The sequence below is a fragment of the Macrotis lagotis genome, chromosome 2 (assembly GCF_037893015.1).
Source record: "Macrotis lagotis isolate mMagLag1 chromosome 2, bilby.v1.9.chrom.fasta, whole genome shotgun sequence".
Classification (NCBI taxonomy): Eukaryota; Metazoa; Chordata; class Mammalia; order Peramelemorphia; family Peramelidae; genus Macrotis; species Macrotis lagotis.
The window spans coordinates 280,716,918-280,743,253 of NC_133659.1; the positions used below are offsets into that span (position 1 = coordinate 280,716,918).

At 37.1% G+C, this 26,336-nt stretch overlaps 1 protein-coding gene and 1 non-coding gene across 2 annotated transcripts in view; both read left to right on the forward strand.

Moving 5' to 3' along the window:
• PPM1H (protein phosphatase, Mg2+/Mn2+ dependent 1H) overlaps positions 1-26,336 on the forward strand; it is a 318,199-nt gene that overhangs the window by 65,594 nt on the left and 226,269 nt on the right.
• On the forward strand, positions 22,313-22,385 carry TRNAK-CUU (transfer RNA lysine (anticodon CUU)). The gene has a single exon. It is a non-coding gene; the product is annotated as a tRNA-Lys (tRNA).

The window sequence follows — 26,336 nt, forward strand, 5'->3', positions numbered from 1 at the left end:
GAGCAGAGTCTTAAATGAAGCCAGAAATGCAGAGGGAGCAGTGATGGGGCCGAGCATTCCAGGTGTGAGTGAGGCATAGAACTGTGAAAGTGGCCCAATGTACAGCAGAATTTAAGGAGTGTAGTTGGCTTAGAAGACATTTGGAGGGAGTAAGCTGCAGGTTATGAAGAACTTTCAATGCCAAACAGAGAAGTTTCTGCTTAATCAGAGAGCCCCGGAGTTCACTGAGCAGGGGGTGACACACTTTAGAAAAACTGGAGACCAATTAGAAGGTTTTTGCAGTGATCTAGTGGAGAAGCAATGAGCTCTTGAATTGGGCTTTCAACTATGTATGTGAGTGGAGAGGAGGAGACAGAAATGTTAGATAATGTGGAGGGAGAAAGGATGTGTTTTGGCAAATAGTGGTGATTGTCTTGATAGTAATAGAAAAGTTTGGGAAAGGGGATGATTTGTGGAGAAAGAAAGAGAATGAACTTTTTTTTTTTGGAAATGTTGAATTTTGAGGTCCCTATGGGACATTCAGTAATAGTTGGTTTTGGAATACTTTAGTCCTGTCTACAGTGGGCATGCTGACCATGAGTTCAAATCTGGCCTCAGACACTAGCTGTGTAACCCAGGGCAAGTCACTGCACCCTGTTTGTCTCAATTTCCTCATCCATCACAATGAACTGGAGAAGGAAATAGCAAACCATTCCAGTATCTTTGCCAATAAAACCCCAAATGGGGTGGAATGAAGAGAAGGACATGACTGAAAATAGACTGAGCAACAACTGTAGCCTGAGAGCCTAGGGTTGGACATAAGCATTAGAACAGAGATAATAATTGGACCCATGGGAACTCATGAGATCAAGTAACATAATTTAGAGGCAAAAATGAATGAATTAATGAATTATTAAAATAATAAATATAATTGTGGGTGTGCACCCACAGTTAGTGAGAGTGTCACATGAACCAGCAAAGAGACCAAGATGTCTCAGATAAGGAGAATCAACGGAGAACAATGTCATGAAAACCCAGAGAGGAGAGACAATTAATGGGTAGAATGTGATCAGCTACTTCACATTGAGAAAAGAAGCCTTGATCTATCTATTAGAGCAAGAGACTACAAGAAGTTTGGCCTACAAGTTTACTGATACTAAGACTGATTTTGAAATTATGCCCTGCCTTCATTGGGAGTATAATATCAAATTTATTTTATTTTTTCCAATTACATGCAAAGCTAGTTCTCAACATTTATCCTTTTGCAAACTTTTGAGTTCCACAGTTTTCTCCTTCCCTCCTTGATTGTTAATCAAGACCTCTTTACCTTGTGATTTCCAAGATCATTACTAATGAGGAATTAGATTTTTAAAGTCCGAACAAAGCTGCTTCCTTCAGATACCTTCAATATCTGCCTCCATGGAGGGCTTAAACAAAATAATCTTTCTAGGTTAGAGGATTCACATAGTTCACCTTTAATACTTTGTATTTTATATACATATATATATATACACATATATATGTATGTGTATATATATACACATACATACATACACACATACATATATTATATATCTTGGTTGCGAAGAGAACCATTGCTTTAAAATTGCTTCCTTAAAAAAGAATAACAGAATTGAAATATTTTAGTACATCATTTTTGAGGCAAAGAATTAAATGGAAGCTAACTTACTGTTTCCTATACCAAGAAATATTGGATGAAGGGAAGCAAGACGTGCTTTAAACTTGTTTTGCATCATCTTTCTCTACAAGTCTATTAATAACCAAACCAAGGCTTTTGTCCAAACAGAGGAGGTGGCAGTGGGGAACCCTGCCAGAGCTCCAAGTGAGCAGTTCCATTATGAAAGCATTGTGGTTTGGTATGATAGAAAGTACAGAAAAAGATGAATATAGCTTTTACTTCTGCCTGTCATAATGCTTCCTTGCTATTTTGCATTTTTAAAACGATTAACCTGCTTTTCTATTAACAATAATTTGCATTTTTTCCTCGTGGTGGGGAGAAAAAGATAGAGCAATACACTGCCCCCCCTTCCCCCATTTAAATAGACATTATTAGAAATAGCCTGCAGCTTGGGAAGAGTTAGTCTTGCCATAAACACTAATTGAAATGACTAACTTACTTATGATTGCTTTAGGAAAGGAGATATGCATACTGTAATAAAGGGCATTGGGTTATTTTTTAGGAAACAGAATTTTTATGGTGACTATTACAAATTCATTTTCTGGAAGGTTATAGAATGAATGGAGTTAGGTGAATTTACCAGATATATCTGCAAGCAATGGAATAATCCAGCCCTTAGAACAGATGATAGCAAGCTAATAAGACTACCTTTAACAGTTTAAATCCTTCTGTGAATAGATGAGCTCTGCTTGGACTGCAAGGTGGCCCAGTGGATAAAGCACCAGGTCTTCAGTCAGGAAGATTCATCTGCCCCAGTTTAAATCTGGCCTCAGATTTACTAGCTACATGAACCTGGGCAAGTCATTTAACCTTGCTGCCTCAGTTTCCTCATCTGTAAAATGAGCTAAAGAAGGAAATGGCCAATAGCTAGTATTTGTGTGTGTGTGTGTGTGTGTGTGTGTATGTGTTGGCAAATAAATGGAATGAAGGGACTGTCTATCAACTGGGAAATGATTGAATAAGTAATGATATTTAGATGTGGTAGAATGCCTATTGTGCCATAAAAAATGATGAAAAGTGTTAAATGACTTACCCAGGGTCATATAGCTAATAAGTATCTGAGGTTGGATTTGAAGTCTTCCTGACTCCATTCTGACTCCAGTCTCCACCTGGCTACCTACAATGAAATAAAAATAAATTACTTGAGTTTACAAAAGAAACCAAGTATATTGAAATGCAATTATCAAAATATATATATATTTTTAAGTTCACAGATTCCATGTTAAAAACTGCAGTCCCCCACATAAATCCCTCTAATTTTTTTGGCTTTCCCTTCATGCCAGAGAAGTCTGAATTTCTGTTTGTCCTTTTATGGAGTGTTTATAATACCTTCTTGTGAATTTTGGTTACATATTTGATCATAGACTGTGTCAACTACTGGCCTTTATGTGCTATCTGTGACTTCTGCAAAACTCCCCCCCCCAAATTCTCATTTAATTTCTTATGCCAACCCATAATATATTAAAACCATGATAGGGAAAGTTGTGATAAGGAAGGGCTAACTGTACCCTCTACCCCCACATCATAGATGCCCCTCTGCTTACCTCAGTACACACCTGTTTTAACTCCTAAACTTGTGTTGTTTTGGGGAGAACTTGAAAGCTAATACTTAAATCTTAAATCCTCTTTTGGAAGAGGAACACTTTCATTTTCTCTCTTCACCTTCCCACCAATCTGTTTTAGGTGAATTTCCCCCTCTGATTATTTCTCTTTTTATTCAGGATTTGTGTTTTTTTTTTCCTGGAGGGAATATCAGGTTAAGCTTTTGCCACCAAGGGAGGTTGGTACTACCTCTGCACTTTAGGATCTTAGAAAGTTTCTGGGGCACTGACCTTAGCTTAAAAAAGGTCAAGCTGCATCCTGGGTCATCACCCATTGTCTTGATCTATGGCTTTCCACTGGTGACTCTGGAGGAGAGAGTGAGGCTGCACCTCTCTGCCTCACTTAAAACCAATTCACTTTCAAGTCAAGACATCACCCTCCTGATGTCTTTGGTCCCCTTTGAGAAGGAAGGATGAACAACCACAATTAGTTTAACTTTGAGCTTCTAAGAGAGAATTCAATTAAATGTATATAAAGTCATTATTTAGGTAATCTATCCAAGAAACCCAGGGGAATGTGAACATGAAGCATTTGATTCATCTGGCTCACACAGTTTTGTCTCTGGCTTACTTTTGATAATTGGTTCCAAAGCTTGCATTAAACTTGGATTTTATTTATTTCAATCAGGTCTTCTTCCTGATAGCTAAAACTTGAGACTTTTAGTGTTAAAACATCCTACATGCCTCCCTAGAAAATTTATTTTAATTGGATGGTTATAAAAATACCATCACAGATGCCCTTTAGGCCTAGTTAATTACATATGCTATAAAATTTCACTACTTTTCTGATAATCATAGTGCAGTTCTACATTTTTAAAACCCTTTTTACCTCCTTTAAAACATGTCAGAGGTTTCTTCATATTTAGAACTACAAGGCAAGCTCAGTTTAAAACAAAAATACTTGGTAAATGTTTCACAATGGATTCATTTCAATCAACAAATAATTATTAAGTGTGTACTATCTGTCAAGACTGTGGATAAAAGAGTAAAATTATATCAAAAAGATATGCATCTTGCACTCAATGAACTTATATTGCAGAGAAAAGGGAATTATTTATATAAGGTATCTTATATATAAGGTATGATTATAAGGTAGTGATTGCTAGGAACCAAGAAGAGTTAATTGAGGTGTTAGTGCAGGAAATATGAAAAGGGAGCTATAGCTATAAATGGAAAACATTAATGATAATCCTTTACTCTATAATTTTGCTTCATTTACCAGAAGCAATTTTATTTATCTTTTATCTATATCCAAATTATTTCTACTTTGAAGGAAAGATATCCAGACACCTCTCCCCAGCATGACTTTTTTTCTCCAGAACTATTTTAGATAATATTTGTAAGAATCTTATACAAGGGGAAAATATGTTGAAATACAATTTGGATTAACATTCTAGAATTGTTGAGTTGACCAAGTCTCCATCACGTTCTCTTCTGGACTTAAAGGTACTGCCTTCTTTCAATCCATTTCTCAATGAAAAATGGTAAGAGTGTTGGGCAAGATAAGAATGTAAACTTAAAACTGTTTTTTTTTTTGTTGTTGTTAAAAGGATTGGTACCATCCTTAATCCATTAACTACAAAAGCCTTTTTTTGTCCTATCATCTACCTTTCTTTAGGGGCTTTCACAGGCCATCTAGGAAGGACTATAGAGGAGAAATTTATTAATTTTTCAGTGTTACTTAAAGGGAAGGTTTTTTAATAGAATTACATTTAACTTTCTTCTGTAGGGTCAGAGAGCTTGGTAGGGAAGTCTTGCTCTAAGGAGGCAGCATCAAAATTGACCTTCAAAGGAAAGGAGGTGCTTCTACAAGTATAGCTGTCTATAGAAGAGTCCTGTCAGGAGAGCCCTTGTGAAGCCAAAGACAGAAAGCCGAAGCATTGGCGTAGGAATGAGAGAGGGCAGGATGGAGAGTACTCCCATCTGACTGATTTAAGAGTATATATGAAGCCAAGTCATCTGAGAGATTATTAAAGTAAGTTTTTGATAGCAAACATTTATTCCTTTGCAATTAGTTATTATTCTTTGCAATCAAAGAAACAAAAATCCTATAGGATGTGAATCTGGGAGGATTAGATCTAAAGAATGATTTTGGAAAATAAAATTATAGATTTGCTGTATAGTTAGATTATTCTTTCTATTATTTTGAAAAATGTCAGTAGAATAGATTAGAATAGAATAATTAGGAAAATGGATTATTTGAGGGCTTCACAAGAAAAATGAATGTGGAAATCTTTATTTTAAAAGATTCATGGGTGAGCTATTACAAGAAAAATCTATGATGAAAGATGAATACAACTGAGTTTGTTTATTGCAGGGCAGAGGCAATTAAGGGGTAAATTAATGAGAATTATAACAGTAAGATGAGCATAAACTTCAATGTGAATAATTTGAAATTATCTAAAGAGAAAACATTTAAGTATCTGTGGTTATTCTACCTGGATCAATAATATCATAATGTTCACACAAGATCATTGTAAAAGCAAACACTTATCCCTATTGACTGTGACCCTCTCTGGAGTGGAACAGAAATTTGAAGGTCTTTCCTGAAATATTTCTGGATAATAGAAGATGTAATTAGGTTCTTCAAAAAAATTTTTAAAATACCTTCGTAACTTCTCTTTTATTCTCTTTACTCCTTTTAGCCCTTTCTAGATGGCCTGGAAAAGCCCTTGTCCTTTGGGAGAGTAGACACAAATGACATGAATTTTTTTTTTCTTTTAGGGTTAAGAATCTGTGTTAATAAAATAAGGTTTTCAGAAATGCTCAGGGAAGCCATTTTTGTGTTTAGGGATCAGTGGAGCAAAGAGGAACAAAGAGGTTTATGTAATTAAATACAGGCATAGGTTTCCTTATCTTAAGCTGCTAAGTGGAGCAGATTTTTGTGATAGGATAATGTTGCATTTCTATCCTCATTGGTGGATACAAGGTGAGTAACCTGAATCTAGAATCTTTCTAGTTCTTAACCTAGAGTAATAGATCCTAGTTTTAATATATATATATATATATATATATATATATATATATATATATATATATATATATATTATATATGTATATGTGTATTTGCATATATACATATATGTATTCAATAGATAACTATTTCACGATAATTGGTTTTCTTTTTTCTGTTTTATTTTATCATTTAAATAAATTATTTTAAGAAGAAATGCATCAGTTTTACCATCTTGACAAAGGGGGTCCTTGACACATAAAAGGTTAAGATTTTTATTCTCATTTTACTCTCCATAATTAGTTATTGGTGAAATGTCATTTAATAGCATCAAATATCTCTTGTGAATTCATTTCAGGATTGTGATGATAAATAGGGTCACAGTAGAGTGCTAGATCTACAACCATTGAAGCCAAGTTTGAATACACTACCCTTGTTAACCACAGGCAAGACATTTAACCTCTCTGGTCCTCAATTTGGTCAGCTGTAAGATAAGGATAAATCTTTTCAGACTCCTTTTGAGGCTCTTCTAGCACTAAATCTATAAAATTGTGAGAATTCTCTTTTGGACCCATTTAAATTCAGTTAGGGTTTTTTTTTAAAGTTTGAATGAATGAATTCCTCAATTGAGGGGATGAAGGAAGGGAGGAAGAAAGGAAGAAAAATAGAGGAAGAAAGAAAAGAATCCTGTGAAAGAACAGAGAGGAGATGGCAAGATGCTGAGAGAGCCCTAATTTCCTGGTTGATGGCAGAATGGGACGTAAAACATTAACTGGATAGATAATAGTTGAGTGGATGAGTTTTTCACCTATTTACCCTGTTGATGTACTGGAATAGCTCAGATTCCAGACAGAATTCTAAACCTCCATAGATTTCCTCCTGATGTCTCAGGAAGCAGGGAGGGTATAGTTTCCAGGGGCCTGGTACAGGGGGTTCACTGTTACAGGTGAAGAGGCAGGTTGAGCAGCAGGAGGGTGGATAGGAACATATCAGCATAAACCCTGACTTCCCCACAGATGACCAGATGGGATGCCTTTCATTATTGCATCAAACCATTTCCAGTATGTCTCACTCTCATTCAGTGAACTTTCTTTATACCTAAGAAAAACAGGCAAACAATACATCAACCAAGCCACCATATTGTATAATACAGAAAGCATTCTAACATCATCATCTCTCCTTTTTCCAAAGAAAGAAAGGAGGTGAAGTACATTGACAAGTATTTATGAAAAGTGCCTACAATGTATGAGACACTGATTGACATACAATGTCAGAAACAAAGCAATCTCTGCCTTCATATTATGGGCCACTGAACTTGCTTTAGATTCCTAAGAACATTTTAGACTCATTCATTAGATAGATGTATAGTGAACACCTAAACAGATGGCAGTGATTATTAGCATGGCTTCCCTGAGAACAGATTATGCCAGATTTTGTTTTCTTTTATGAGAGAGCTATTAACCTGGTAGATATAGTACAACTGCATCATAGAAAAATATTTGACAAAAGTATTTCAAATTTTTCTAGTTGAAAAGATGAACAGAAATAGCCTAGACAGGAATAAAGCTTGATAATTCAGAACTGGGTGAATAGATAGATTCAAATACTAGTCATTAATGGTTCAACTTATTTCAGTGGAGGACCATAAGGACTCATGTGACTTTTTTTAAACTAAATTTTCTTAACAACTTTTCAAGTAAATTTGATTTTTCCCCTCCTATCTGCCTTTCATCTTCTACCCCTACCCTGAAAAAACAAAAGAAACAATTTTTGTAACAAATATGCATAGTTGAATAAAACAAAAAAGCGCATTGACCCTGTCCAAAAGTCATTTTCATTCTTCCTATTGACTTCATCACCTTTTAGGAGATGAGTAACATTTTCATTTTTAACTTTCTTGAATTATAATTGGTCATTTTATTGATCAGAGCTTTTAATAGCTTTCAAAGTTGTTTCAAGGTCATTGTAATCTAAATTCTGGTTCCCTTTACTCTGCATCATTTCATGGAAGTCTTCCCAAGTTTCTTTTTAAAAAATCATCTTTTTCATCATTGATATGGTACAGTATTTTACCACATTTATATTCCATCATTTATTCATTCATTCCTTATCTGATGGACACTCCATTTCCAATTCTTTACCACTGCACACACACACAGACAAAACCTGCCATCCATGTATGAGTCATTTTCTTCTTTCTTTGCTCTCATTAGGATATAGGATCTGGTAATGGTATCATTGAGTCAAAGAATATTCACAATTTAGTCATTTTCTGGACATAATTCAAATGACTTTCCAAGAATAAGAAGGTGATAAGTCCTCCATATTCTCTCCTAGTCAGATGGCATAATAAGTGTTAAGGTTGGTTCTGGCCATCATTGTTTAAAAATATTGATATATGAAGAAGTATTCTAATTCATTTGATTACAGAAATGCAATATGGCTAATATGCCAAAAAAGGAAAATGATAAATGTCAAAGAGGATGTGTGAAAATTGAGATACTAATACAGTGTTGGTGGAAGTGTAAATTGGTCCAGTCATTCTGAAGAGCAATTTGTTGTGGGTTTTTTTGGTACTTAAAGATTTTATTTGAGTTTTACAATTTTTCCCCTAATCTTACATCCCTTCCCCCCATCACCCACAGAAGTCAATTTGTCAGTCTTTACAATGTTTCCATGGTATACATTGATCCAAATTGAATGTGATGAGAGAGAAATCAGATCCTTAAGAAAGAAACATAAAGTATAAGAGATAGCAAGATCAGACAATAAGATATCAGTTTTTTTTTCCCCTAAATTAAAGTTAATAGTCCACAGTTCTTTCTCTGGGTACAGATGGCATTCTTCACTGCAGACAGCTCCAGATTGTCCCTTATTGTTGCACTGATGGAAAGAGTGAGTCCATCAAAGTTGATCATCACCCCCATGTTGTTGTCAGGGTGTACAATGATTTTCTGGTTCTGCTCATCTCACTCAGCATCAGTTCATGCAAATCCCTCCAGGCTTCCCTGAATTCCCTTCCCTCCTGGTTTCTAATAGAACAGTAGTGTTCCATGACATACATATACCACAGTTTGTTAAGCCATTCCCTATTTGAAGGACATTTACTTGATTTCCAATTCTTTGCCACCACAAACAGGGCTGCTATGAATATTTTTTGAACAAGTGATGTTTTCACCCTTTTTTTATCATCTCTTCAGGGTATAGACCCAGTAGTGGTGTTGCTGGATCAAAGGGTATGCACATTTTTGTTGCCCTTTGGGCATAGTTCTAAATTGCTTGGAGAACAATTTGAAACCATGCCGAAGGGCACCAAACTGTCCATATCCTTTGATCCAACAATATTCCTCCTAAGTCTGTATCCCAAAGAGATCATAAAAAGAGGGAGCAGAACCTACATGTACAAAGTATTTATAACAATCTTTTTACAGTGGTAAGATATGAGAAACTGAGGCAATGCCTATGAATAGGGGAGTGACTGAACAAGTTGTGGCATATGAATGGAATACTGGAATATGGAATACTATGGAAGAGAGGAATACAATTATACAGTAGGAAATAATGAACAGACAGATTTTAGAAAAACCTTGAAAGACTTGTATAAATTAATGTGAAGTAATATGATCAGAACCAAGAAAACACTGTAAATGGTATCAACAACAGTATAATGATTAACTATAAATAATTTCTTTCTTTTTGGCAACACAGTGATCCAAGACCAGTACAAAACACTCCTGTTGGAACATGCTTTGTACATCCAGATAAAGAACTAATGGATTCTGATTGCAGATACTTTTTTTCACTCCCATTTTTTTTGTGTTTTTTCTTTTGATTGGTTTCTTCTTTCACAACTGTGACTAATATGGAAATATGTTTTATATAATTACACATATATAATCTATGTTGTCTACCATTTTAGGAAGAGAGGAGGGAGAGAAATTTGGAATTCAAAATCTTATAAAAATGAATGCTGAAAGTTGTTTTGACATACAATTGGGAAAAATTAAAATACTACTATTAACAATAAGACTACTGATCAGCTGGAGAATATCCAGAGGATGACAGTCCAAATGGTAAAAGACTTTGAGGCCATATCAGATGAACAGTTGAGGGCAGTGAGTTTAGGCTAGAAAAAAGAAAATGGACTGGGGAGGAACATAGTTGTTTCTTTAGGCATTTGTTGAATTGTCATGTGGAAGATTCATTGAGTTTGGCCCCAGAAGACAGTACCAGAATCAATGAGTAGAAGGTAAAAATTTATATCTTATGTCAGGAAAAGCTTTGCTAATTACTAATACTCTTTCAAAGTGGAATGGAGCTGCCTTAGAACAAGATGATCTCTGTCTTTAGTAGAGGTCTTCAGGTAAGTCTGAATGACCACTGATTAAGTAGGTGTGTTACAGTGGGGATTCATCATTATGTATTGATTAGTCTTTTTTTATTAAAGATTTTATTTGAGTTTTACAATTTTTCTCCCAATCTTACTTCCCTCCCCACCCCAACCGAAAGCAATCTGTCAGTCTTTATTTTGTTTCCATATTGTACATTGATCTAAATTGAGTGTGATGAGAGAGAAATCACATCCTTTATTTTATTTTTTTATTCTCATTTTGTATAAATGTTTTTTACATTAATAAAACATTCTTGTTTACAAGTAAACAAAATACCCCTCCCCCATGAATATAGATAGACTTGCTTGGGCGAAAAAAGTAAAGGGGAGAGAAAAAAATTAAAATTAAAAAAAATAATACTAATAATTGTAGGTATGGCCAGGTGGCGCAATGGATGAAGCACCAGCCCTGGCGAGCACTGGAGTCCATATCCAGCCTCGTAAACCCAACAATCACCCAGTCATGTGACATGCAAGCCACCTGATCCCCACTGCCCTGCAAAAAACAAAAAGAAGAAAAAAAAAAAGACCCAAAATAAAATAAAATAGTAATAATAGTAGGGGTGGCTGGGTGGCAGACAGAGCATTGGCCCTTGAACCAGGAGCACCTGGGTCCAAATCCGGCCCCAGACACCCAAAGATCACCCTGCTATGTGGCCCCAGGCAGGCCACCCAGCCCCACTTGCACTGCGACCTCCCCCAAATAATAATAACAAAAAATGTGCTTCAGTCTTTGTTCCAATACCAATAACTCTGTCATGGGTGGATCACATTCTTTATGATAAGTCCATCACAAAAGTTACTTCCATATTTTTCCACCATTGCCATTGCTGATCGCAACTCCCTCCTTTCTTATTTCTCCACTACCATGTACTCTATTTTCTCTCTCCTTTCACTCTGACTCTGCTGTAGGGTCGCTGAGTGGCACAGCAGAGAGATCCCTGGTCCTGGGGCCAAGAAGCCCTGAGCTCCCATACTACCCCTTAATCCCAGAGTCTACCTGGCCCTATGGTCCTGAGCAGGCCTTCCAATCCCAGGCCCTTGCAAGAAGTAAAAAAGAAAATGTGTTATATCTGATCACTCTTCCCCCTTGGTCCATCCTCTCCTCCTTTATTCAAATCCCCACCCCTTCCCCCTGCTCCCCCTCCTTCTTACTCCAGATGTCTATACCCCATTGAGTATATTTGCTGTTTCCTCTCCTAGCCATCTCTGATGAGAGCAATAGTTCCCTCATTCCCCCTTGCCTCCCCCTTCCATATCATTGCAATAGCTCATTGTAATAAAAAAATCTTATTATGTGAAATATGTTGGACTATTCCCCCTCTCCTTTTTCTTTCTCCCATTCCATTTCCCTTTTTTTCTATTGATTCCATTTTTACACTATTTTATCTTCAAATTCAGCTTTCTCCTGTGCTTCAACTATAAAAGCTCCCTCTACCTGCTCTATTAACTGAGAAGGTTCATATGAATATTATCAGTATCATTTTTCTATACATGCAGTTCATCCTCATTAAGTCCCTCATATTTCCCCCCTCTCCTCCAATCTCCATGCTTCACCTGAGTCCTGTATCTGAAGATCAAACCTTCTGTTCAGCTCTGGCCATTCCAAAAGGAACATTTGAAATTCCCCTGGTTCATTGAAAGTCCATCTTTTTCCCTGGAAGAGGACATTCAGCCTTGCTGGGTAGTTCATTCTTGGCTGCATTCTAAGCTCTTTTGCCTTCTGGTATATTGTATTCCAAGCCCTACGAGCTTCCAATGTAGTTGCTGCCAAGTCCTGTGTGATCCTGACTGGAGCTCCATGATATTTGAACTGTGTCCTTCTGGCTGCTTGTAATATTTTCTCTTTGACTTGGGAGTTCTGGAACTTGGCTATAATATTCCTAGGGATTGGTTTTTTGGGATCTCTTTCTCGGGGGGCGATCGGTGGATTCTCTCCATTTCTATTTTGCCTTCTGCTTCTAGAATATCAGGGCAGTTTTCCTGTAGTAATTCTTTGAAAATGATGTCAAGGTTCTTTTCCTGATCATGACTTTCAGGTATTCCAATAATTTTTAAATTATCTTTCCTAAGTCTGTTTTCCATATCAGTTGTTTTTTCAATGAGATATTTCACATTTTCTTCTAATTTGGGGGGTTTTTTTGGTTTTGAAGTATTGATTCTTGATTTCTGGTAAATTCATCAATCTCCTTGAATTCTATTCTTTGTCTGAAGCATTTGTTCTCCTCAGAGAGTTTTCTTATTTCTTTTTCCATCTGGCCAATTTTGCTTTTTAAAGCATTCTTCTCCTCAATATCTTTTTGAACTGTTTTATCCATTTGACCTAAGCTGGTTTTTAGCATACTATTTTCTTCAGCATTTTTTTTGGATTTCCTTGACTAAGCTGCTGACTTCATTTTCATGTTTTTCCTGCATCTCTCTCCTTTCTTTTCCCAGTTTTTCTTCCAACTCCCTCATTTGATTTTCAAAGTCTTTTTTGAGCTCTTTCATAGTCTGAGCCCAATTTCAGTTTTTCTTGGAGTCTTTAGATGCAGGAGCTTGTGCTTCCTCATCTTCAGATTGAGTATTTTGATCCTTCTTGGGCTCATTTGCAAAATATTTATCAATAGTCTTCCTCTTATTTTTCTGCTTGCTCATTTTCCCAGCCTGGGCCTGGTTTTGGGGTGCTTCCTGAGCTTTTGGGACATTTCCACAAGGGTCTCAGTGTGTGAGGCTCTGTCCTCCCTCCTGGTCTGTGAATGACCATAAGCACCCCCCTCTGCCATGGGGCCAAGGTGGGGGGGGGCCTGTTGTTCTATTGGGGGGCCTAGACTGGGATCAGTATCTGAATGTGGTCAGAGCCCCAGAGTCGTGTTCCAGGGGCAGAGGACAGAGCTTGGCAGCCTCTCTCTCTTCACTCCCCTCCCTCAGCTCAATGGGCTCATGCCCTGGGGGCTCCTGCTTACCAGCTCTGCCTGCTTCTGTTTCCCAGTCTGGGCTGCAGAAAGACCAAGCTGCTTGTTGTGTGCCATGAGGGCTGGGCTCCATGTGCTTGCTCTGGCAGAGGTCCCCCACCATTCCTCCACTTTGTGCCCGGTGCTCCCCGGGGTGCAGCTCAAGAGACTCCCCGGCTGCTGTGAGATGCGGCTCCCAGTGCCTGGGGCTGCAGGCCCCACCCCTCTGGCTGGCCACCCCTCCGGCCCCAGGGAGCAGAGCCTTTCTGCTCTTTTCCAGGTCACCTTGAGTAGGAGAACTGCCTTTCTGGGTCCCTTTGTGGATTCTGTTTCTCGAAAGTTTAGTTAGAGTCCTTAGCTTATGAGTTTTATCAGATTGCTCCTAAGACTGGATCCCTTCTTTTCACCATCTTGGCTCTGCCCCCCTCCCCGAGAAATCACATCCTTAAGGAAGAAACAAAAAGTAAAAGAGATAACAAGATCAAACAATAAGATATCTGGGTTTTTTCTAAATTAATGGGAATAGTCCTTGAACTTTGTTCAAACTCCGGCTCTTTATCTGGATACAGATGGTATTCTCCATTGCAGACAGCCCAGAATTGTCCCTGGTTGTTGCACTGATGGAATGAGCAAGTCTATCAAGGTTGAATATCACCCCCATGTTGCTGTTAGGGTGTACAGTGTTTTTCCCGGTTCTGCTCATCTCACTCAGCATCAGTTCATGCAAATCCTTCCAGGCTTCCCTGAATTCCCATCCCTTCTGGTTTCTAATAGAGCAGTAGTGTTCCATGACATACATATACCACAGTTTGCTAAGCCATTCCCCAATTGAAGGACATTTACTTGATTTCTAATTCTTTGCCACCACAAACAGGGCTGCTATGGATATTTTTGTACAAGTGATGTTTTTACCCTTTTTTTGTATTGATTAGTCTTGAAGGACCTTTGAAATTTTGTGATTCAAAGAACTTACATCACAGATGGAAGTACCATGTTTCCATATATATGGTATAAAAGAATGCATTTGAGGGAAATACCAACAATGGCAGGCATAGGGTGGGAAGGGAATCAGGAAAATCCTCCTTCTAGAGGGAGGGGCAGTAGAGCCAAGCATTGAAGAAAGATAGGTCTTCTGAGAGGCAGAGATGAGGAGGGAGTGTATCCCAGTATGATGTCATGCAAAATTATAGAGACAAAAATTGAAATGTTATGTGGGAGAAATATTGAAGGAGACCATATTTATAGAGCCAGAAGAGACTTCAAAGGCCATCTAATCCATCTGTTTCCTTTTTACAGATGGGAAAACTGAAACTCTTGAGAGAAGTGACTTGCTTAGAAGTTCTGAAGCCCCAGAAATGAGATTTGAATCTATGCTCTCCAACTCCAGAGCCCATGTTCTTTTCACCTTATTTTAGATGTGTTACTGTATGATTGGCCAGTTTGGTCAGACTGTAGGATGACTTAAGTGTGGTGTATCTTAAGTCTGGAATCAGAGGGATTAGAGGAGGAAGCCAATTAGAAGATTATTATGGTAGTCTAGGTGAGAGATGAGGATTTGAACTAAAGTGGTGACTGGGTGTGAGTGAAAAGAATGGGATGGATCTGAAACCTGTCAGTGTAGGCTGGATGAGACTTGGCATCTAATTGACCATGGAGGTGCTTGGGAATTTAGAATGATGGGTTTACAGGGGAGGGGCAAGTTTTCATGTTGCCAATAAGAGGTTTGTTTTTCACTTGAAACCTTTAAGTTTCAATGCTACTTAAATGGATTATAGGTTCCATGTGGTAAAGTTGTCCTGAAGCGGAAAATTTAGCCAAGATATTTGTTTTCAAATCTCCCTTTTCTTGTATGTTGTAGTGTTTTTTTTCCTAGTAACTGACGAGAACACAGGGCAGTTTGTTTTTCAAAACATTAACAATTTGAGTAGGCAGACTTTGAGCTAGCAACAACCTTTAATTTAGTTGTGTTATGAACTGTGAGAAATTGCCTTTTTATTTCCAAATAGTCCCATTGTATGACTCAGTCAATGACTTGCCCAACTCCTTTTGAAAATAAAATTTTGTTTTCTCTTTTAATGGTTTTTGAAAATATTGGGTCACTGTCAAAAAGTATCTAAAAAACCTTAGATGACAAGGGGTGGCTAGGTGGCCTAGTGGATAAAGTACCTGCCCTGGAGTCAGGAGTACCTGGGTTCAAATCCAGTCTCAGACACTTAATAATTACCTAGCTGTGTGTCCTTGGGCAAGCCATTTAACCCCATTTGCCTTGCAAAAACCTAAAAAAAAAACCTTAGATGACAAAAAAAAGTCAGCTTATTTATATAGCCATATCTCTTGCAAAGCACTATTATATCCGTTTTCTCAATTGATGCTAGTGATCTGTTGAGGTAAGTGTTGCAGGATTATGTCCATTTTGCAGACCAAAGCATTGAGGTTCTGAGAAATTATAAGACTTGCTAGTAGTTATACTGTCAAGAAGTGGTGAAGTAACATCCATTTTTCTAGTTTCCCAGGTTTTTTACCTTAGCCTTATTCAGAGCACCTGGCTGTCCTTATTACTTATTTCCAGTCATTTTCTAGATCTTGTGTAGTATCTTCAACATCTTTCAGAGCTATTACCTTTTCTTGACTCACACAGCCATACCATCTTACTTCGTTCTTACCTGGGTCATTGAAGGAGCTTCCTTATTGGTCAAGTCTCTTTGTATTCCAGTCTGTTCTCCATATAGTTGCTAAATTGATATTCCTAATCTAGAACTGACCTGTCTCTTGCATGTTCAATCCTGTTTAACTGTCAAAGCCTTTTACAACCTGCTTGCAACCTGTATTTCCAGCTTTATTGTATTTACATTACTCTGCTTTCTGTACTCTAGAGGTAGACTGGATGGTTCAGTGAGGAGAGAGAGCACTGGACCTGGAGTCAGGACAACCTGAGTTCAAATCCAGAATACAATGCTAATTAGCTTTGTTATCCAGGGCAAGTCACTTGACTTCTGCCTGCCAAAGTTTTCTCAACTGTCAAATGGGAATCAAACTAGCACCTACTTCCCAGGGAGGTTATGAAGCTCAAATGAGATATTTGTAAAGTACTTTCAGTAGTGAGTGACATTCTTACTTAATCCATCTTCCATCTTTTCTTCTATTCTCAGTTATTTCCTTTCTTCCTTCTTTCCTTCCATTCTTTCTCATTTTCCCTCCTTCTTCCTTCTTTCTTTCCATTCTTTTTTCATCCTTCTTTCCTTCTATTCTTTCTCATTTTTCCTTCCTTCCTTCCTTCCTTCCTTCCTTCCTTCCTTCCTATCTCTCCCAGAGGATAAAATTCCTAGAGAATAGGAGTCATCATTCTACTTTTCCTGTTTATATCAAGGGTATCACTATCTTTTCAAAATCTCAGTCCTATGTCATTCTTCACTCATCTTCCTCCCCCTCTTCATGCCAAATCATTTGGTAAATCTTGTCTATGCATTTTAAACCTTAGTACCAAACCTCTTGGCTGGCAAGAGGCAGGCACTTAACACATCTTTTGCAGAGATTGTGAGCTAAGTACACTAGAAGCTTCCTGAGGGCAGGGAAGGTGCCTCTCCCAGAGTTCTTTAACATGCTTTTCTTAATGTTTAGTTTTCCCTTATACTTAATCAGCCATACTAGGCAACAGGAAACTAAAACAAATCAGCTTTGTTTCCATTGGGTTGGTTGGGTTTCATTTCCTTAGTCCTGACTTAAAGTTACATTACCACAGATCTAGTAGATTTAGTTCTGGTGCTGTGTCGCCCAGTTGCCCCCTGGATAGTCGGGGGCAGGGATGGGGTAGAAAAAAAATCTATAAATTTTTGGCACAGAAAAAAAAATGGCTAAAAAAAGAAAGAAAGAAAAAAAAATGTTATCTCATTCAAAAAGTCTACAGGACCAAGTATTATTTGACTAGAATGAAAAATCTAAAGACTAGAGACACTTTTTTTTCCCTTCATAGCAGTGATTACTGTTATAAAAATGTGATCCCAGTAAGGGTTTGAAGGCATAACCAGAACAGAGTACCAAATAAAACTGGAGTTGAAAGAGCCAATTAAACATTTTTATGGTCTCCTTAAAAACAGAAACAAGAAATGTAGCCTAATAGAAATGGGTGATAGATTTGGAATAAGGAAACAAGGATTCAAATTATGATTCTGACACTTGCCACTTTCAGAATTCTTATGGCATTTTATAACTCATGGCAAATTACTTACTCCTCCTCAGGCCTTGGTTTCTTCCTTCATTTAAAATGAGACAAGTTGATAGCTAAGGGATCCTTAAAAGGGATGGGGGACAGGGAGGACTTGCGAACTTAAAAATTATCTATTTTGATAATTTTTAGTATAATTCATTTTCTTTATAACCCCATATGTTTTTGTATTGAAAAATAGTATTCTGAGAAAGGTCCCATGGGCACTAAAGATTAACAGTCTCTGGTCTAAATCTATTATCCTGCAAGGGAGGGGGTCCTATTTCTAAATGCTGATATGGTAAATTAAGGTTTATTTGACCACCTTGTATTTGGTGTAGACTGACTATCAGTGTACCTTTGCCTAAAGGAAAAATGACTTGTTAGGGTATCACACAGACCTTGTTTCCATGGAATTTACAGGTATTTATTTATTTCAGAGGTGAACGTTTTTGGAAAGTGTCCTCAGCAGAAAAGGACACAGTGCAACATTTTATCCCTTTACCTCCTTCTTCCCTCCCTTCCCCCTGCAAAAAGTATGCCAGAAACGTGCCATGTATATCAAAGAGTAGAGCCTTAATAAATACAATTAATAAATAATATAGATTTTGAGAGATGTTATAGATCTATTTAAAACTTGAAACAAGTCCTGCCAGACTGGAGCTAGTTTAATGTGAAATCATCAGTTATTTGTATATAATATCTCACTCAGTAACTGATTATAAATTTTTTTTTTAGCAATGTCACCTCCAGAGTGGATCCTAGAGGCGACTGCAATAGGGAAGGAGGAGATAGAATTGCACGAATATTTCTTTCTTTGCCTGGCTTTGTTCTTTGTTAAAAATACAAATCAGATTCAACCCCAAGTTGGGCATAACCATACTATCTAGCCATGCCATGCTTGATTGAGTCCTTCCTACCCATTAAACACCCCCCGCTTTTATGATGTCATCTACTGACATTTTTGTTAATTGCTCCCTTCCTTCCATTTGGGGCAATTTAACATTTTAATTTACTAGCTCCCTAATCAGCGCATTACAGAGTTGTGGTTGCAATTTAGATCTCAATTTGCTTTTGATCAGAGTTCCCTTTCCCCCACAGAATTCCTGGTATCCTACTGCAAGGACAAAGGCTTTGGGGTATTGGGTCATCCTAAATTCTCCATGTCATGAGAAGGGGTAAAGGTGGAAAATGCCTGCCACCAGGGCTGAAGTGAGAAAGGGATAGAAAGGAAAATATGTACTCCTCTGGATTAGAATTCTGAAAGCATTTTTCTATAGAAATAGTTGGCAGGATAAAATAAATCACATGATACCTATAATATGCTACATATTTGTGTCCATAGATTTATACAGTGTAAGCCTCTTACATATATAAGATATATACATAGACACATATTTTTTTATATTTATAATTGCATTGTCTTATAATTACATATATGCATATATTCACATATTTTTATATCTATATATGAATTGTCTTACATATACTTATTATATACACATATATAACAAGAAAATATTTATTTTTGAATTTCCCTAAGCTTCAGTCTCCTATTAAAATGAGAGTAATTTTGTCTCTAAGTACCAACCTCATGGGTTGTTTGTGAGGTTCAAATGAATCACTGAGGCAGGTAAAAGTGGAAAAATTTATGCATACAAGCATATGAAAATGTATACAAATATCCATATGTATATATGAATATATATAAATGTGTATGTGTATATAGTGCTTTAAGATCAGCTATTGAGGGTGGCTAGGTGGTGCAGTGGATAGAACACCAGCCCTGGAGTCAGGAGTACCTGAGTTCAAATGTGACCTTTTGCCTTGAAAAAACCTAAAAAAAAAAATTGACTATCAATATACATTAGGATAATAAGCCTGTAAGTATTTTGGAGGCAAGGAGAGAGCACTGAGGTCATCAAAACCTTCTTTTTTTACACATAATAAAGCTAAGGTCTAAGGAATTTAAATGACTTGCCTCAGCTTGTACAGATTCTAAATGGAAGAATTAGGATTTGAACACACTTTCTATCTTCAAATACATTTTCCCACTGACTTCCTGCCTTGGTTTTTGAGTCTCATAGCTACCCCTTCAGGTAGATAGAATTATTGGGGGGGGGGGGGAGGAAAAGGAAACTAAAACAAGGAAATTTAGAAATAAATGTTTTCTTGCTTTTGTTTTCTTTTAAACTTTCATCATTTAAAAAAAAACAAAAAACAAAAACCAAGAAACACGCAATTATCTCTTCCACATTGTAGGGGAGGGTGGGTAAGGAGTGGCTCCCTCTTGTACTATGGAAAATCTGCATAAAATTTTTTGCCTTCCTTTGTACCAGAGAAGTCTGAATTTTTTCTTTTTCTTTTGAGGTGTTTACAGTATTAAAAGATAAAATGTTATACCATACTATGCATATAGTTTATGCATTTCTTAATTTCTAAACTTTTTTTGTGTTGTTAACTAACCTTCCCGGGTTGTTTGTGGCTTCTGCAAAATGCACCCAAAATTCCCATTTAAATTCTTATGTCAATCCCCATTATAATGAAACTGTGATGGGATGTGGAAGGGATTACTGCAATGGAGAAGATAGCAAAGCAAACAACTATGTACAGACAAGATGGACACAGGCTAAAATAGAGATCATCTCAGAGGAAAGGTGCTAAGATGAAAGAAAATTTGGGAAGGGTTTCTGGCAGTGGGTGAGACTTGAAGAAAGCCAGAGAATCCAGGAATCAGAGATGAGGAGGAAGACAGGAGAGACAGGAGAGACAACTAGCATTAAAACTCAGTCAGGGGCAAGGAGGAATAGCAGAGACAGGATCATTGTATATTTGGAGGGGGGAAGTGATATGTAAGAAGATAGGAATTCCTATGCTTATAATTGCATTGTCTTATTTGTACAGGTGAACATATATGCACATATATTTATATCTATATGTGTAGATATATATGTATGTATAGATACACATATGTATTACACATATTTATTATATACACATATATAGCAATAAAATGTTTATTTTTGAATTTCCCTAAATTTCTATTTCCTACTATATTATTACACATCATTTTCCCCTCCAAATATACAGTGATTCTACCTCTACTAGTCTTCCTTGCCCCTGCCTGAGTACTAATACTGGCTGTCTCTCCTGTCTGGAACATTTCTCCCTCCTCATCTCTGATTCCTGGAATCTCTGGTTTTCTTCAAGTCTCACCCACTGCCAGAAACCCTTCCTAAGTTATCCTTTATCTGAGCACCTTTTCCATGAGATGATGAACAGGGGAGGGGTAAGGTAGCATTTGGACTTGACAAAGATCAATAGTGCAGACATGAGATGTCGAGAGCTTCGTGGTGGCAGAGGCAAGGAAGCAAAGGGGATCTTATATGAAGGTCATTATTAAGTTACAAATGACAGGTCTTGATAATAGACAATAGAAATAGTGAATTCAGTTTAGGATATGGTGAATTTTAGTGAATAGAACATGGTGAATTCACTTTGAGAGGGAGGTATAGTCCCAAGGTCAGGGGAGAGATTTGACTGGATAAGTAAATTTCAGAATCATCTGCATAGAGATAAATGAATCCATCATGGGAATCACCAAGTATAGCAAGAGGAGAAAAAAGGACCTAGTATAGAACGTTAAGGGGACCTTTGTGGTTGCACGCTTGAAGATCCTGCCAAGGAGAGAAAGAAGGAGTGTCAGAAAAATAGGAGGAGGACCAGGAGGAAGCAGCAGCATCAAATCCAAAGAGAAGAGTGTGGAAGACAAGAGGGTGATCAGTGGGATTGAGGGCTGCAGAATAGTCAGGATAAATGAGGACTGAGAAAAAACCATTAGATTTGACAGAAAAGATATTAGTAACTTTAAAAAGAGAGAGTTTGATTAAAGAATAAGATGAGATACCAGAATGTAAAGAACTAAGCAAGTGTGAAGAAAAGAAGGTGGGGGGGAACCTGTTATATACTGGTCTTCTCAAAGAAAGAGAGAAGAGCTAAGGGAGCATCTGTTGTTTGTGGACAGATCAAGCTCTTTTACACACAACTTCCCTCCCAGTACTCCACAGTGCAGCCAAACTGGCCTTCTGGGTGTTCTTCACATACAACATTCCATCTTGTAGCTGACAGATCAAGTGAAAGTTTATTTTTCTCTTTGAGGATGGGTGATAGATTAAGTGAAAGTTTTTTAATTCTTTTTTTATATATATTTTTTTAATTTTACAGTTTTCCCTCTAATCTTGTTTCTCCCCACACACTCCCCACAGAAGGCAGTCTGATTATCTTGACATTGTTTCCATGCTATACATTGATCAAAATTAAGTGTGTTGAGAGAGAACTCATATCCTTAAGGAAAAAATAAAATATAAGAGATAGCAAAATTATCTAATAAGATAACATTTTTTTAAAATTAAAGGTAATAGTCTTTGGTTTTTGTTTAAAATCCACAATTCTTTCTTTGGATACAGATGGTATTCTCCATCTTGATACCCTAAAATTGTCCCTGATTGTTGCATTGTTGAAATGAGCAAGTCCATTAAGATCAATTATCAGGGAGTGCCCAGCTAGCTCAGTTGGTAGAGCATGAGACTCTTAATCTCAGGGTTGTGGGCTCAAGCCCCATGTTAGGTGTGCTAGGCTCTTTTTTGACATCAAGAAAATTTACTTTGGGGCAGCCTAGGTAGTGTAGTGGATAAAGCACCGGCCTTGGAGTCAGGAGTACCTGGGTTCAAATCCGGTCTCAGACACTTAATAATTACCTAGCTGTGTATCCTTGGGTAAGCCACTTAGCCCCATTTGGCTTGCAAAAACCTAAAAAAAAAGAACAATCATCAAAGGAAATCAAAGCAATCCATAGTCATATGAAAAATTGCTCTAATCACTACTTATTAGATACATACAAATTAAAGTGTCTCTGAGGTACCACCTCACACCTCTCAGACTGGCCAATATGACCAGAAAAGACAGTGATCAATGTTGGAAGGGATGTGGGAAATCTGGGACACTAATACATTGTTGGTGGAGCTGTGAACTCATTCAAATTTCTGGATAGTAATTTGGAATTACACCAAAAGGGCAACAAAAATGTGCATACCCTTTGATCCAGTAATACCACCACTGGGTCTATACCCTGAAGAGATAATGAAAAAGGGTAAAAACATCATTTGTACAAAAATATTCATAGCAGCCCTGTTTGTGGTGGCAAAGAATTGGAAATTGAATGAATGCCCTTCACTTGGGGAATGGCTTAATAAACTGTGGCATATGTATGTGATTGAACACTATTGTTCAATTAGAAACCAGGAGGGATGGGAATTCAGGGAAGCTTGGAAGGATTTGCATGAACTGATGCTGAGTGAGATGAGCAGTACCAGAAGAACGTTGTACACCCTGACAGCAACATGGGGGTGATGATCAACCTTAATGGACTTGCTCATTCCATCAGAGGAACAATCAGGCACAATTTTGGGCTCTCTTCAATGAAGAATACCATCTGTATCCACAGAAAGAATTGTGGAGTTTGAAAAAAGACCAAAAGACTATTACCTTTAATTAAAAAAAAACCTGTTATCTTATTAAGTAATTTTGCTATCTTTTATACTTTATTTTTCTTCCTTAAGGATATGATTTCTCCCTCATCACATTCAACTTAGATCAGTGTATATACCATGGAAACAATGTAAAGATCAACAGACTTCCTTCTTGGTGGTGGGGGAGGGAAGCAAGATTAAGGGAAAAGTTATAAAATTCAAAATTAATTAAAAAACAAGATTGATCACCAAGCCCACATTTCTGAAATGTGTTAATGAAACCATAGCTCTTTTAAAATTAATAAGCATCAAGGTTATCTTTGACGCATCTCACTCTCTTGTCCAGTATATGTTGTTAAGGAATGTTAAGAGGTCCCCTGAATTTGTCTTTTTACTAAATCCTATTGATTTTACCTTCTTAACATATCTAGAATCCAGCTCCTTTTCCACTGACACTGCCAACACTCGAATTGAAGTCCTTATCACTTCACCCAGACTGTTGTAATAACTTCCTATCAGGTTTCCCTGCCTCTGTCACTCTCATCTACAATCCAGTCCATTTTGAGGCTGCCAAGATAAGTCTTTCCTATGCAGAGGTCCAACCTTATCCTGTCTCCCCTTCCTATCCACCCTCCCCTTTAAAAAATTCTCCAATTCAGCTCAACAGATTTTGATTGAATATCTTATTACATAGAAAAAGAGAAGCAACTTGGAAGGACTAACTGATCTAGAAGTCAGGAAGACAAGGGTTTTTAGGGTCTGCTTCCCAAATAAACTAGCTTCTTAGATTCCCCAGACTCAATTACTCTCTAAGGCTTTATATGACCATGCTGCAAATCTTAGGGAGAAAGGACATTAATTAACATTTAGTAATGCTCCTTTATTCTGAATGCTAATTAAATGTCAAATTTTTAATTGTTTATTAGATTTGCTTCATTACAAGAGATTAATCTTCTTTTGAGGTTCAATTCTTCTTAGTCCAGGTTATGAATAAATCCTAATTTTCTGGGGAAATCAGTCCCCCCAGAAATATTAACAGTGGACAGACATTTCCTTCCAAAAGTACAAGTTAATGTAGAGATTTCTTTTTTCAAGCATGTTTTAACAGATTTTTAAGGTGCTTATATTTTAACTGATACTGGCAAATGTAACCACAAAAAAGTAAATTAATGACATAAGAGATGGATAAACATTTGGTAGAGGCACTTGAAGTGAAAGGCACATGTCACAATAAGTCTGGCTAAAGACTCCCTTGAGTCTAATATTCTGATTGTGAGTTAAACACAGCTAATGTTTCCATGGTTCTGACCTTGGAGTTCAGAATTCTGAGGTAAATTTTGTTCACTTCTAAGAACGAAATTGGATCTGATATGCAGTAAAGCTGGTTTGTAAATAGGAGAATCAACTAAATTTCCTACCTTGGACAAGAATCTCTTCCAATCCTTTTGGTTCATTGAAAAAATTAATAAATGAGAGAAAATACACTTGGCAAAATATTTTCAAAGCAAATTTACATTGGTTCATTTAAAATTTAATTAAATAAATACTAAAAAACACAGTTGCCAGAATATTTAATAAAAGGTTTTAAAAGCAAGTTTACATTGGTTCATTTAAAAAAATTTAATTAAATAAATGCTAAAAAAGTACAATTGGCAGAATATTTTAAAAACAAGTTTATAGAGTCTAGGTTAAAAACCCCTTATCAGGGGTGGCTAGATGGTGAAGTGGATAAAGCACTGGTCCTGGAATCAGGAGTACCTGGGTTCAAATCCGGTCTCAGATACTTAATAATTACCTAGCTGTGTGGCCTTGGGCAAGCCACTTCATTTGCCTTGCAAAAAACCTAAAAAAAAACCCCTGATTAAAATTCCAAATCAGGGTACCCAAAAAGAACTTGACAACACATAAAAAATAAACTGTTTTGGTAGAAACCTACTCTTACTAAGGAAAAACTCCCAGAAAACCTGGGGATTCCTCTCTTCCCTTTTATGTTTTCCTCCCCAATAATGAATGCTCTTTGAGAGTAAACACATCAGATTCCCCAAAAATCTAATTTAATGCTTGGTTCTTAATAATTGTTTATTCTCCCTATTCCTAGGGAAATTCTTGATTCTTCACAGACTTAGCTGGTGGCTGGCTCCCTTTCAGGGTTCATGATCTTTTTTCCCTTCAGTATCATTTTTATTTAATTAATCATATATTTCTTAATTAGGAAAACTATATGCTTTGGAACTGATTTTTATCTAGAGATTTTTTAAGAAACTAAAGACTTTGGAATAACTGAATTTCTAGTGGTGAAGGTGAGTATGCCAACTGGGGATAGAAAGGAAGATTACCTGAGAAACCTGCTTCCTTTTCAACTCCAGCCCTGAGAAAATATTTTTTTCTGTGTATTAAAGTCTATGCTCCAGTAAAAGAACTTGATTTCAGTTGAAGTTAAAATAAATTATACTGGACTTCAGAGCTTTGTGGGAGGTGAAGGAAGGCAGTGGGGGAGGGGGTGTTCCTTTTTGCAGAAACCATTTATCTTAATTTTTTTACCTGGTCCCAGTTAGGCTGCCCCCCTTCTTTTTTTTGACAGCAGGCATTCTGTTCTACTGGCAAACTTCCTTATTCAAATAAGTCATCTGGAACATTCATATTAATGGGATTGGGCTGAACAGGGAGAATAATTGAAAAGAGAATAGCTTTCTGATTTTTATTTTCATCAGGTTTGAAAAAAACATTTCTAAATTTTCAGTACTTAGAGAAAAAAATATTAATATTCCTCAGTGGGAGCTGTTGGAAGCTTAGGTTCCTTTGATCACTGGGGTTTGTATGTTTCTGAAACCATGATGATTTAATTGGTAAGGGATGGGGGAAGGGTCACGGAAGGAGAATGGGGAAATGACCCATTCTCTATGCTAAAGATTAAGTTGTTCAGCCTGTTCCTGTCTTAGGGTCTCTGCAGAATGAATTATGTCTCTAGTTATGGTTTTTCTTTGCAAAGGAAGTAGCTCTAGGGCTGTGGGCTTTTCTCCTTGAGTAATTTTATGGGAGGGAAATGGCAATG